This window comes from Maylandia zebra, linkage group LG17 (genome assembly GCF_041146795.1).
Source record: "Maylandia zebra isolate NMK-2024a linkage group LG17, Mzebra_GT3a, whole genome shotgun sequence".
Lineage (NCBI taxonomy): Eukaryota > Metazoa > Chordata > Actinopteri > Cichliformes > Cichlidae > Maylandia > Maylandia zebra.
In genome coordinates this window covers 19,752,561-19,767,208 of record NC_135183.1, presented here as the reverse complement: position 1 = coordinate 19,767,208, position 14,648 = coordinate 19,752,561, and the positions used below count along the sequence as shown (strand labels likewise).

General features: G+C 39.4%; 1 protein-coding gene across 8 annotated transcripts in view; it reads right to left on the bottom strand.

The window, feature by feature from the left end:
- The window catches only part of shank3b (SH3 and multiple ankyrin repeat domains 3b), a 68,931-nt gene extending 58,483 nt beyond the window's left edge, over positions 1-10,448 (bottom strand). For all 8 annotated transcript variants that reach the window (XM_076875424.1, XM_076875429.1, XM_076875426.1 and 5 more), the window contains exon 1: positions 10,256-10,448. The gene's annotated coding sequence lies outside the window, so the exon portion shown is untranslated. The remainder of the gene's footprint in view (positions 1-10,255) is intronic.
- Positions 10,449-14,648: the final 4,200 nt, after the last annotated feature.

Here is a 14,648-nt window from a genome sequence, read left to right as displayed (position 1 = left end):
TCTGACTCACGCTTCCTGTTTCCTGTCTGGGTTGCCAAGGAAACGGATGTTTGCCAGGAAAAAGCTGAGAACCTGGACTTCACTGATAACACACAAACACTCACATTTAACTTCTATCTTTGTGACAGACCCTGTTGAAATTTCCTTAACTGCAACTTGATTTGACATTAAACCCTCAAATAGGCATGTGATAAAAAGACAACCCAATGATGGTATAATAATAATTATTACATTAGTCCTCATAAAAACAGCTATACAAGAACACAGACATACACATACACAGCTTTTTAACATTTTATGCCCCATCACTGAAAATTTAAGAGGCAACCCAGAGGGCTGAAAAATGAAGCTGAAGAAAAATTGCAATTGCTCTAATGTCCACTTGAGGCAGGCTTCTTGAGTACCATATTCCCATATTTCTGCATAAATCAATAGATGGAAGAGGATATGACATTGTGCTGGTTTTGTTATTAGGAAGATTGTAAAAGACCTACTATATTATTCAAGTTAAGACGATTTGAAGGAAGAAAAATTGAGAAAAAATCCTGACCTCTGGGATTAAGACACAGATTGTGTTTAAATGCCTGAATGTTAACTATAAAAACAGAATTCAGACAGACTAGACTCAGAATACATGCAAATTTGATATAAGGTCCAGAAGCCCTGTTATAGGATCATACATTAACCCTTTAAGACCTATAGAACCAAGTCCGCCAGAGCTTATATTATATTTTTACATGTTGTAGAGCCATTTTTGGGAGCATTTCAAGTTGCTATACATCAATACAACCATTACAGCCTAAATTGTAATAATATGCATGCATTAAGTGCATAGTAATTACATAAATGGCAAAAAAAAGTGCAATAAACTGCAAAAAAATTTAAAATCGTTTTTGTTTTTTAACATATATTTCTAGTTAGAGAAATTTAAGAGGCTTATCCCTCAAAACTGTAAATACAAAAAAGTTGCACAAACTAGTTTCCCACCACAGGAAATTTATTTTGAGTGTCTTCATAGTTTTATTTTTGAAATACACCAATTTTTATACACTGCAGGAAAAACGAAAATAAATATTATACTGCAAATTTGCAAAAAAGCAGCACATGCATCAAAATAAACTATTTCCAGCAGTGCAATATGAGTCCTAAGCATCCCAGAAACGACACAGAAAGTCATAAAGTCAAACATAAGTTTTAAAAACACCAGTATAAGCTCATGAGGCCCTGATGGTAAAAAAACTACATTTCCGCGAAAATGACGTCACTTCCGGTTTTGGGCAGGTCATGGCGGACATGCGATAGTTCACGCTGATGGACGTAGGAAGTGTTATGAACAGCTGATCGGATCGGCAAAGCGAGTTTCTGGAATATTATGTTTTTGTTGCTGCAAGTGCTTTTTATGCAGTTTTTGCAAAGCTATATGTGGAAGGAAACTGTGACCTAGGACAAGCTGATGGCATAAGATGTAAGTACAACTCCTCCGGTCTCATATGCAAAAAAAATTATTGCGCTAGCTCACGTGGTTGCTGTGCTACCGGGATTTAAAAATAGTTATGCAAAACGGAGCGTGCCCGCTCTGACCGGTTTTAAAGGGTTAATACTCACAGAGTAATAAAATGGAAAAAAAGGTTAACACTAAAAATGTATATTTCTTACTATATTTTTTTTTGCTGATGCTCATCAGGTAAACACCAAGACAAACGCTACTGAAAAAGTTTAGACCCTCCCGCTATTCATCCAGGAATGTTGATGTTGTTTCCAGAGAATTAACTGGGCGATTGACATCGATTTCATCCAATCACATTTTCCTAACTGTAACCTGATTCTAACCTGAAACCCCACTAAACTCTGCAATAACATTATTACCCAATAAAATGTCCCCGCACTCACACTAGTTCTCACAGCTGAACAAGAACACATGCACATACACATATTCTTGTATATCTTCTTGAGGTCCCTCATTGACAATTGCTTTGATGTGACTTCATTTAAACCTGAACCATCAAACAGGCCTCTAAGAAAGCGAGGACCTGACAAAATGTCCTCAGAAGGTCAAACGCTTACAGAAGTCCTCACATTGATACCTGAACAAGAACACATCCACATATTCTTCTATTTACATCTTTTTGAGAAGCCTCATTGTTATTTCCTTAGCTGTAACTACAGAACAGAACTAAAAGTACTTAAAAAAAAAGGTCTAATACTCACAGTCCGAATAAACATGGATGAACAAGACCACATTAATTGTGTCCTAATTTGTATTTGATATATTTCACATCCAACATGAAGTATTAAAACCTGCTGTTACATTATGTGTTGAACACATTACAAATCCCCCCCAAATCCTGTGTGGATTAAACGATCTTTGGAGATTTTTAAAAATATTATAGCCCATCACAACACCAAACGCAGCACAGCATGTACCCTATTTACAAGTGTTGTCTGTACATGTCTTTTCTGTGTCATCGAGCTCCATTGTTGTCCAAAAAAACCATCAGTGAGCTGCACTGTTGCTCAGAGAGAAAGACTGTTCCTTCTATTTATAAATGTAGACACTAGAGTTTATTCAGAGACGACTGCAAAGACTAACAGTAGCGATCACTTTCACGTCTAATTTAGGGTTATAGTTACCCTTTAGGCCTGTAGTGAGTTTGCATTGTTCGCCTGCAAATCAATCACTTCATGAATAATAACAAACAGGCGTCTTGTAGAGAAACATACTGGGATGATTACTGTGGGATTGTTTTGTTTTTCTGATGGCCTTTATGAACCACAGATTTGACAAAACCAACTGAAACTTTTAAGTGCTTTTAACGGTTTGAGTATGTGAAATCTGAATATAAGTAGGGAACACAACAGCTGTCCAGAAATTATGCCAAAATATATTGATTACCCTGTGGTGCTGTTTCCAGCAGAGGTCAAGAGATTAAAAGATGGATTGGGGCCCCGCATACTGTACATGTTTATTGGTGTGAAGAAAGGGCTGAATTTGAAAGTGAAGCTGTTGATTTACCTAAGCTCTGCTGCTACTCTTCCACATCGATAGGAGACAAATGAATTGATTAGGGCATATATCTGCGATACCTAATCGGCATCTCCTAGGTCATAGGTGTCAAACTCTGGCCCGCGGGCCAAATTTGGCCCGCAGCCTAATTACATTTGGCCCGCGAAGCCATACCAAATTACTATTAGAGCTGGCCTACTGGTATTATACAGCTAATATATACATTGTTTAGTATTAAGCTTTGCTTGTTCCACATTCAGTTTTTCAGCAAAACTTGTTTGAGTCCATAAGAAGAGATTCATTCTTAAATCTGGAGGAATATATTTTTCAATAAATATTAACGTTAGCCCGCGACCTTGTTCTAGTTTTGAATTTTGGCCCACTGTGTATTTGAGTTTGACACCCCTGTCCTAGGTGAAGGTGAGTGTTCTTGGCATGCCCTACTGGGAGGAAGACTCGGGGAAGATCCAGGACATGCTGGATATATTATGTCTCATAGCTGGCCTGGGAATTTCCGGATGAGCTAGAAGAGGGTGTAGGGTCTGAGTTTCTCTGCTTTGACTTGATGGATGGATGTTCAACTGCTTCTTAACGGAAGTGTCTAATACCCCAATCACATGGCAGCAGCTTGATGCTTCTAGGTATATAGAAATGGTGAAGACGACCTACTGAAGTTCGAACCAACCACGGGGAAGAAATGCTATCTTTTTGTCTATTAGGATTTTCCCATACAATCAAAGTGGTTATCTGCGTTACCCTATCTCAAACAAACACTTGTTACAACCAAAGTATATAAAAGAGCATCTCTGAATGCTTATGTCGAACCTGGAGGTGGATGGGTGATAGCAGCAGAACGACACACCAGATGCCACAACAGAAAACCGAGGCTATAATTCACACAAGTTCCAAAATTTGACATTGAAGACTGGAAAAATATTGCTTTGTCTGATTTCTGCTACAGAATTTTGAATAACTAAAATGAAAACAAGGATCCATCATACCTTGTATTTTCTGGGCACACTCTGTGCCCCTTAGTAGCAACTGTGAAACCTGTACACCCCACAGCCTACCTGATTACTGGTGCTGACTATGTCCATCCCTTTATGACCGCACTACGCCCATCTTATGATGGCTGCTTCCAGCAGGATTACAATCCATGTCATAGAAGCTCCTATCATTTCAAACTAATTTCTTAGTTAGCCTGGGACAACCAGATAACTCATAGTCCAGGCAGGTAGGTAGAACACTAGGCTTTTATTTGGCATAACAACAAGACCACACAGGACCGGTCTCCACGGCTCTACATGTGTCAGTTTCAGGTAGATACCTGTATCAACATGTTACAAAGGTAAGGTCTCCCTCAGGAGAACATGAGAAAGGTGTGGCTGGCTGGCTGTAATGGCTATAGGCAACACACACACTCTGGGGGTCTTAGTGGGAAGACCCCCCCAGTAGATGCCATTATAACAGACGCTATAATATGACAATGAGTTCACTTTACTTAAGTGGCCTCCACAGTCACCAGATCTCACTAGATGTGGTGAAACAACAGATTTCCATCATGGATGTATGTAAGTATGCAGCAACTGTGGGATGCCATCATGCCAACACACATGTTAACATGTACCCAACCGCCAGACACTTAAAGCTACAGTTTGACTCAGGCCTAAACTTTAACTGAGACATCCGGAAAATCTTCCAGTCTTGCTTCAACGAAATCAGATCTGTCGCCACAATTAAACCAGTGCTTTCAAAATGTGATCTGTGAAAAAGTTGTCCGTGCATTTATTTCCAGGTTAGATTACTCTAGCTTTCTTTTGTTTTTTTGGTATAAATGAAATGTCACTCGTCTCCAACTGGTTCAAAATACAACAGCTCTGGTTCTTACTGGTTTAAGCAGATGGCGTCACATCACCCAGATCCTGGCTTCTCATCACTGGCTCCCTGTAGGTTTTAGAATTGATTGTAAGATTTTACTGATATTTTTAAAGCCCGATGTGGTTTGGCTCCAAGCTGCATAGCAAATATGTTGACCCCACATGAGCCAATTCAAAGCCTTAGATCCTCAGCCCTCCTGGCTGTTCTGAGACTTAAATCTAAAGTAGATGATGTTTTTGCTATCAGGACTTTGGAATGACCTACCTTTGAAATCAGTGTGACTTCTCAGAATTGCTTCTAAAAATCACATATTTATGTGTTTTATATGATGCATTCTCTCTTTCGTTGCTCTTTCTGACATTTATTGTTCTATCATATCTTATTGTTTTGTAATTGCTAGTGTATCATTTTAAAAATGTGCTGTATACTTTTATGGAGAGTTGTACTGTTTTAATTTCCCATTCACACTATTGTTTTATTTTTGGCCATACTGTGTGATGTCTGTCAAGAAACTTTGTCAACTCTCTTTTTTAATTTATGCCAATAAAGTTATTATCTCTCAGAGGCAAATTCTGAACCAAAAAACTAGAAATCTTATAGTTTTTTTAAATCAAAATTGCAACTACTACTAAAAAATATTGTATTGAACTTGTATAGACCACAAACCCTAAAAACTCTGCCTCTCCAGCTTTTTATTAGGACTACTCCTGTTTTTAAAAAGTCATGGTGTACATTACCACACATGCTTCATAAAAGAATCACTATCAGGGCTTCTAAGCTTTCTGAGGCTGAGGATCAGGGTTTTATCACAGTGAGTAGACCAAACCACACAGCAGCATGTCACACCAAACCACTCTGGGGATGGTGTTTGTGCTGATATGTGATGGCAGTAGGAACTTATGATGCCACTGCTGTACCTCACTGATTGAACCTCAGAATATATAGTTTCACTGTGTGCAGTTTAACCCTTACACTGAAAATTATTTTCTATGTTAGCCATCTGATGAGAGATAATTATATGTAAACCAGCCAAACTAGCTAACTCTCCAGATTCAAATCAATAAAATTTTATTTATATAGCGCCAAATCACAACAACAGTTGCTTCAAGGCGCTTACTAGTTTGTTTATTTTATCCTTTGTGTCCGACCTGGAGCCTATATCCTTTCTGGTTTACTACTGACTGACCTCATAAGCAAAGAGGCGCCTTCCTTAAGATTGCGTACAGGTTCACGCTACCGTAAATCAGCCAAATAACAAAATACAAAAGTATTTTAAAGGTTGAAGGTTTATACCAACTTCTCTATGTTTTTCTTTGAGCTAGCTTACTTCCAAACTTCCAATTCACCTCAACCTACTAAATTATCTCCTTCACGGATGACTGGCCTCTATGTTTGACTATAATATCTGGAAACTTTATTGGACTTGTTATAGGTTTTGGCCCTTGAAACTCTTAGTGCTAACTCTGTCCTTGTTTACTTTTGGGAAATAAAAGAAGATATGGACCTAGAAAAGGTTAATACCGTCACACTTAACAATCAAATAGTCACTGTGGATGCATTATCTTGGCCTTCAGTGATGCTGTAAGGAATCTTGGAGTCATCATATCCTTTAACTCGCACACAAAAGACATCTGGAGGACCACGTTCTTTCAGTTACTTAATTTGTCAAAATTAGGAACACCCTGTCTCAGAATGAAAGTGAAAAATGGCCTTTATCCTTAATATCAGGAAGTCCTAACAGCTCTCTGAAAAAGCCTCCAGGTGATCCGAAAATGCTGCTGTGAGAGTACTAAGAGACATCATATTTCTCTCATATTGGCTTCTCTTCATTGCCTTGCTGTAAAATCCAGAATTGAATTTCAAACAATTGTCCTTATACGAGATGAGATTTCTCACTCGCCTAAATGAGTCGAAGTAGCTACGCAAACAGACCAGTTTGTTTTAGCCGAACCAAAGTGAAAACATCCCTAAATTGAATCTTGAATTCATGACTTTAATTTGATGATAATTTCAGTCCTCTCCCAGCAGTTGAGAGAGCTTTTGACTGCATTTGCATTCATTATGTATCTGCGCTCTTGCTGCACTTCTCGCCACATGTGTCGCTCTGAATATAAACAGCCACATCCTGATAGCACGTCTGAATGCTTCAGGTGTGCTCACAGCTGGATTTAAAGCCATCCATCCATTTGTGGTCAGATCACCAAAGATGCTTTTTATTGTAAGGTGTGAACAAGATGTGTGTGTGTGTGTGTGTGTGTGTGTCCTGGAAATGCAGCTCCCCTGGCCATTACCATGGTAACCAATAGCAGGAGCTGATAATACACACTGAATTTCTCTCCCTCTGACACACACTTTATCTTGTCAAGTTTCGCACATCACTGGGAACCTAAAATCTGAGGAGAATCTGTACTTCTCACATTAGAGTAAGAACAAGAATTCTTACAGCATCTGATACAATGGACTGAATGAGCATCAGTGTCTTCTCCTGAATGAGACAAAGCACAGCAAATTGGAAAAGATAAAAACCAAACAACGATTTCTGATCTTGAGACATAACATAATATTGTTTCAACATATGCATCCAGCATTTTCTCATTATACTCAAGGCATCACTTGGCATCGGTGCCCTGACGAAGTGGTTGCAGGAATATCTGTAGCCAAGAGATAAAGGCCTCGTTTTACAGCCCCACAGTGCCCACTTTAGGTGGTGGAAGAATACACTGTATGTATGTCAGGCATGTGTTTTTCTCTTTGCTGATTTGTTTTATGTAAAAACTTAGTTTGATTTAGTTCCTGAACTCTACCTGGTTTGGTTTAGGTACTAAAAACTACTTAGTTTAGCTTATGCTACTGTTGTTTTGACTATTTACAGAGAAATTTGCTTACAGAGAGCCTATGGAGAGGCATTTTTATTCATCATAAATGAGCTCCTGTGCAGTCCTCCAAAATGCGAACTGCACACCGGATGCAAATCTAATTCTAAATGGGTGACTAGTAGACCAGAACAAGGAAAGAAGAGACAAAGGAGTTCACCAGGAACAGGAGAAGAGGAGAAAAAGACACCAAAGACCAAAAAGCTCAGACAGTGGGTACAGTGGACACTTTTTATTGTTTTTAACGGTTGTTTTAATTTCAGCTCTTTGCATGTTAGAACATCTCTCTACAGCTGTCTCATGGATCAACAACAGCACAAGAGTGCCCAAGGGTGGACACTCTTGTTCTATCCCATAAATCACCACAGAGATACTTTTAAAGATAGCATGACCATTAAAAGATTTAAAAATATCAATATCAAATATAAGGCTGTAACAAGATGTAATATTGAGAAAAAGAGGCTCAAAAACAACCGCAAAGACCACAGAATGACAAACGGACAATAAAGACTCAAAGAGACTGTAAATGCAAATGCCAATTCAAACATGTTTTCCAACAAAGATACAAGACAATTAGTGTTTCTGGCCTCAGGGCCTTCATGGACTAAATGGGGGTTAGCGTGGCCAAGGCCAGCCTGTTCGGGGCCTTTCGGAGGTTTCCACACAGCTGGACCTTTGGAAACATCTGTTAACTACAATTTTCACCATTTTCCACACAAATAAATTCTAATAGTGTAATCACTCCTCTGAGAAATGTAAATGAGCTTAATGGACAACAAAACAACCCTTTTTAACAATTAGGTTAACTAAAAAAGTTGAAGCTGGCTGCAACAGCCAGTCCCCACAGACTCCTACATTCAAATGTCTAACTTTACAGAAGAAATAAACAGGTTTCTAAAATTGCTAATGTGTAAAAGTTTCACCACTAGATGTCAGTGGATCAGCGGATTTTTGCTTTATTACCCCTCCCAGTTCAAGTGCATAACAATAGCTAAGATGGCTGCTGTATGACAAAAATGTTTCAATCTCCAAAATAGCTTAAGCCAACCTGTGTGTTTCTACTACTGTTTGTACTGGAACCTGCAGATTTTCCCTATTTGTGGAAGGCTGTCAGTCCACTGCTTACCTCAGCTGTTAATGCTGGGTGAGAAGTCTCTACACTCTTTACTCTGGAGTCATCAGTCAGAACTGATACAAGTCATTGATACAAGTCACTTCTGACTGATGACAACTATACTGTGGTGAGTTGTTGAGGATATGCTGAATTTTTCTGTCTGAAAGCGCTGCTTTTTTGTTGCTGCTATTTTTGTTAGCTGTGGTTAGCTGCTAGTAGCTAGTCTTAGTGAAACTGTCTTTGAATTGAATCTAACATTGTCTCTACAATGTGAGAATGTAATCAATATCAGAGGAAAGGTATGATTTTTAAAAATCTGGCCAGCTTCAGTCACAAGCCAGCTTCCACAAACTGCAAACCGGATTAATTATCAGATGTCAGATGTCTTGTCTTGTTTGATGAGTGAAGAACGCCATTTATACCATTCATTCAAAACCACGATCTGGCATTTAAGAATGGAGTTTTTCCAAAGCTTTCCAGAAAAAAATCAGCCTCTATAATTTTTTAAATTACACTTTCTTTTCGCATTAATTTGTGATATAAATTTCTTTCACAACAGCTTTTAACCACCTAGCTGTGACAGCAACAAGATGTCAAAGAGAGTCAGTGCTTTAGAAGAAGATCTACTTCCTGTTCCTGTTTTAAGTGGGGTTTTTTCTTTCTCTTTTTTTAGTGGGATGGGCTGGAGGGGATCATGTGTTTAGGTGGTCGGTCTGAGACTACAGCCTACACATTGACAGCTGCGCTTACATAACACACACATACTCAAAGGACAGTAAAGTGATGCTGGAGGAAATAGAAACAGGAAATAAAAAGGCAGGACAAGAGAGGAAAGGAAAGGAAAGCAGAGGAGAGGAGAAGAGAAGGGGAAGGCGGTATGCAGACGTAAAGGAATTAAAAGATAGATAGAGAAGGACATGAGAAGAGTAAAGGAATCAAGAGGAAAGAAGGAAGAAAGCAGAATAAAAATTAAGGAAGGAACAGACAAGGTAAGGTACAGAAGAGGTGAGATGGAAAACAGAGACACGGGGATAAAGAAAAGAGGAAGGGGACAGATTGGCAAAGGAAACTAATGGGGGGGGGGGGGAGAAAAAAGTATGAAGAAAGAAAAAAGAAAAAAGGACCAAGAGATAGAAAGGAGGAGATGAAAGACAGTTAGGGAAAGGAAAGAGATGGGAAGGAGGGATGAGGGAAGGAAACATATGATAAGAAGAGGTAAAAATGGTTAAGTGTGAATAAAAGGAATCGTGAGTTTTAAAGTTACAAATTACTGATTCACACACCTACACACACACACTTGCAAACATATTGCTGAAACATCATCCAAACAAACCTTTAACACACACACACAAACACACACACAGAGCGCTGCAGAGAGAGACTCACCCAGAAGATTGCCGACTCGTTCTCCATGATGATAAACTGAAAAGAAAAGATGGAGAGAGAAACACAGAGGAGGAGAGGATGGGAGAGGATGGAAGATGAGGAGAAAAGAAGAGGAGGAAGAAGAAGAAGAAGAAGAAGAGGAGTATCTGGAGACAAAAAGAGAGAGGAGAAGAAGAGGGAGAGAGAGGGAGAGAAGCAGGATGAGTGGAAGGCTGGTCGGCTCAGCCCACACACTGCTAGCATGACACACTGTGGATGCAAGTGTGTGTGTGTGTGTGTGTGCACGTGTGAGTGTGCACGTTGTCTCCCACTCCAATGCGTGGGTTAGAAAACACACCTCTCTCTCGCTCTCTTTCTTTTTTCCTTGTCTTTTCTCCCTCGCTCGCTCGCTGTGAGCATGAGAGAGAGCAGAGAGAGAGAGGGGGTAAGCAGTGTGGGCGTGGAGGAGCGGCCCCATCACCATGGCAACGATGAAACCTGGTTGGGGGGGGAATTCAGCATCTGAGCATCATCACTCTCATCCAATGATGATGATGATGATGAGCCCCATTTAAAGATGGATGTGGGAAAAACAATAAATAAATCACACACTTTTAACTTGAATTTCAAGACACTCGACCAATCAGAGTGCACGTGGCCCACAATCACATGACTCTTTCCCCTTCTTCACATGTAAACCTCTCACCCGTCACTCAGCCATACTATATGCATGCACCACTCGCAGAGCGCCACCCTGAGGAGTTTAACACGTCACCACAGACCTCCTCTGAAAGCTAAATCTGGGCGTAAACGATTGACCCGGACAAAAATGTTTTGAAGTGTTCCATGTTTGGGTGAAAAACCCGAATAAATCTCTTTATATGCACTTTCCAATCATTTAACATGGAGACATGTTGGTTTCAGTGTTATAGACAGACGTGCTACCTAAAGTTAAGGGCAGGGAGCGGCAGAAGACATCAGCTGTGATAAACAAACAATAAACAGTTGTTTTGACCAGTGTTAAGGTTCAAATATTGAGGAAGGAGAGTACAAACAGGTGGATCCAAGGCACACCTACAACGGTGTGTTCACAGTAACTGGCAGAAGAAAATCTGAAGTATTTCAAAATCAGAAAACATGAACAGATAAGTTTAAATACTGTTTGTACATTTAAGAGCCAAAAGAAATAATTATGCTCTTGTTTTAGACTTGTATTCTTTGTAATGGCCACCAGGGGGCCACACTTGTGGCTGCAAAAGGTCTTGTGGTCCTATAGAAATGTGCGGTAAAACCTCTCTAAATACCTTCCTGATGAGTTTGTGAGCCCATTCAAAGAAAGGAAAGGACTAATACCAAACAATCAAGATGGTGATGTTGAAAACACTCAAGGCTTCAGAAGAGGACTTCACAAATCAACAGGTGACATCATGTTCATATTGTCCATGTTTTACACTGACTGTGGTGCTTCTTCTTGTTTCTTGGGCCACTAACTTCAGGGGCTGCCTCAGTGTATCATCCCATCCTGAGCATCTGCCGCACTGTCACACCAACCTTCTCCATCCTGACCTTCCCCTTTCCCCCCTGTTGTCCGTGGTTATACTGCAGAACTGTGTGCAGAACTTGTTCTTTATCTTCCAATCACACAGAGAAAAAGTTGCTATTGGTGCGTCACAGTGCCCTTCTAATGCAAAGGGAAGTGATTATACAGAAATTCACGCCAACTTCTGGTTAAATAAAGTTGTATTGTCCGTTAATCTGTGCTAGTCCTTGATGCTCTTTGTGGGTCATTCTTCAGTACCACAAAACTAACTCCAGTTTCCCACTAAAACGTCTTTAATATCGCTTTGAGAAAAGTTTGCAGGCTTGAAGAAAACCTCTTAAACTGCAGGGCCGCAGGCCACTGAGCCTGTTAAAGAACCACAGCGCTCTCTGGTGGACTGCAGCATGTTTGGCTCCAAGGTAAAACTGCACAGAGCAGAAAACAAACCTTCATTTCCTGTTGTCTAACTAAAGGAAATACACGCAGGTTAAAGGTTGATATGTGATCTGAGTTATAAGGCCTGTGGCAGATTAAAAACCTCCTGAAATTCCTGATTCTTCTTCCTCCTCACCTTTCAGGAGATTTTCCAGCCAAGCTGGATTTAAAGGAAGAAAGAGGAAAAAAATAGTTTCCCACAGAGCTGAATATCTGTGTTTTGGGGATTTACATTTAAATAAGAGGCAGATCGGCTCGCTACCATGGCAACAGCACATGGACGGGAGATTAAGCACCTTGTTAACATGTGCTATACGAGGTGTTTCCAGGTGTACTGCAATTGAGGGTAAAGCTTTAAAGTGAGCACTTAAAAGGTTTTTTCAACTCAGTTTTGATTAAAATAAAATAAAAATGAGCAGCAGCCATAAAACAGTGTCATCTACTGAGGAAGAAACCTACACCATGTATCACAGTGAAATCCACCTTATACTGTTTGGCCATGGTTTCATCATTGGCATCAATGTGAATACTTGGAACTGTTCTTTTTCGATGGTCGAATGACTGTGCAGCATGCATCAATAATGACTATAAAAAACAAGACCTGAGTGCACAAGTTTGAATTTATTTTGAATGATCTCTCATCCACATAGGTTCAAATATATACATACACTCAAAAATTTGTTTATAAGTGATATTGAGGGTTTTGCAATGTCTTTTAACTTGATGGGTCCAAGGACTATTAACTTCTGATCAGTGATCAGGATTAACTGCAAATGGTAGGTTCTCTTTACAGCATAAAAAGGACTTGTTTGACAGCACTCGGTGGACTGATCAATACTCAGATCAATTAAAAAGTTCAAGGAACTCATCATCTAAAAACAAGAATTCTAGATTTACTTAAGTTGGAAGATCTCTTGGAGCCATTTCTGAACAGCAGCAGATTCTAAGATCATCCGTTCAAACAGCTGAATGCAAGTACAAATTATTAAAATGTGTAACTTTACCAAGGTCTAGAAGAAGACCCAAACTCTCACCCTCAGATAAGAGGAAACTGGTTAGGATGTTCAGGAACGACCCAGGAAACACCAAGGATCAAGCCTGTTATAAACTGGAAAGTGCTGGAACACCAGCAGCACGGTCCATAATGAAGCCAGTTTTACACCACCATGGACTGAGATGGTGCGTACCAAGAAAGAAGTCTCTGCTCTACAATCAACACCGTTGAGACTCACTGAAACTTGCACAGTATAGAACACTGTACCAACTGTGGTGGTAGCATCATGCTATGGGCTGGTACATTGCACAAAGTGTGTGGAATAATGGAGGACTAAATTAAATTAAATTAAAATTAAGAACTAGATGCTTGAAACTTGGACACAGTCGGGTGTTCTAACAGGACAAATACATATCAAAACTGGTTCTGAATTGGATAAAGCTGGCTAACATTAAGCTTCTAGAATGGGCTTCCCAAAACCTTGTTGAAAATATGCTGAATTCAACTTAATTTTATTTATCTAGCATCAAATCACAACTGCCTCACGGTGCATTTTTATTATAAAGTAAAGACCTTACAATAACAAAGACTATAGTCAACTATACTTAAAAGCCAGGAGAATGCGAGGAAACTAGCCAATGTAAATTAACTACCAGTTCTGCCTGGGTGGTCAAATATATAGTCTGAATTATTCCAGAAGCTTGTTGATGTTACCCGAAGTGTCTAGTCAAGGGACATTTAACTAAATATTAATGAGAGCATTTGTATATACAGGGAGTGCAGAATTATTAGGCAAGTTGTATTTTTGAGGAATAATTTTTATTATTGAACAACAACCATGTTCTCAATGAACCCAAAAAACTCATTAATATCAAAGCTGAATGTTTTTGGAAGTAGTTTTTAGTTTGTTTTTAGTTTTAGCTATTTTAGGGGGATATCTGTGTGTGCAGGTGACTATTACTGTGCATAATTATTAGGCAACTTAACAAAAAACTAATATATACCCATTTCAATCATTTATTTTTATCAGTGAAACCAATATAACATCTCCACATTCACAAATATACATTTCTGACATTCAAAAACAAAACAAAAACAAATCAGCGACCAATATAGCCACCTTTCTTTGCAAGGACACTCAAAAGCCTGCCATCCATGGATTCTGTCAGTGTTTTGATCTGTTCACCATCAACATTGCGTGCAGCAGCAACCACAGCCTCCCAGACACTGTTCAGAGAGGTGTACTGTTTTCCCTCCTTGTAAATCTCACATTTGATGATGGACCACAGGTTCTCAATGGGGTTCAGATCAGGTGAACAAGGAGGCCATGTCATTAGTTTTTCTTTTTTTATACCCTTTCTTGCCAGCCACGCTGTGGAGTACTTGGACGCGTGTGATGGAGCATTGTCCTGCATGAAAATCATGTTTTTCTTGAAGGATGCAGA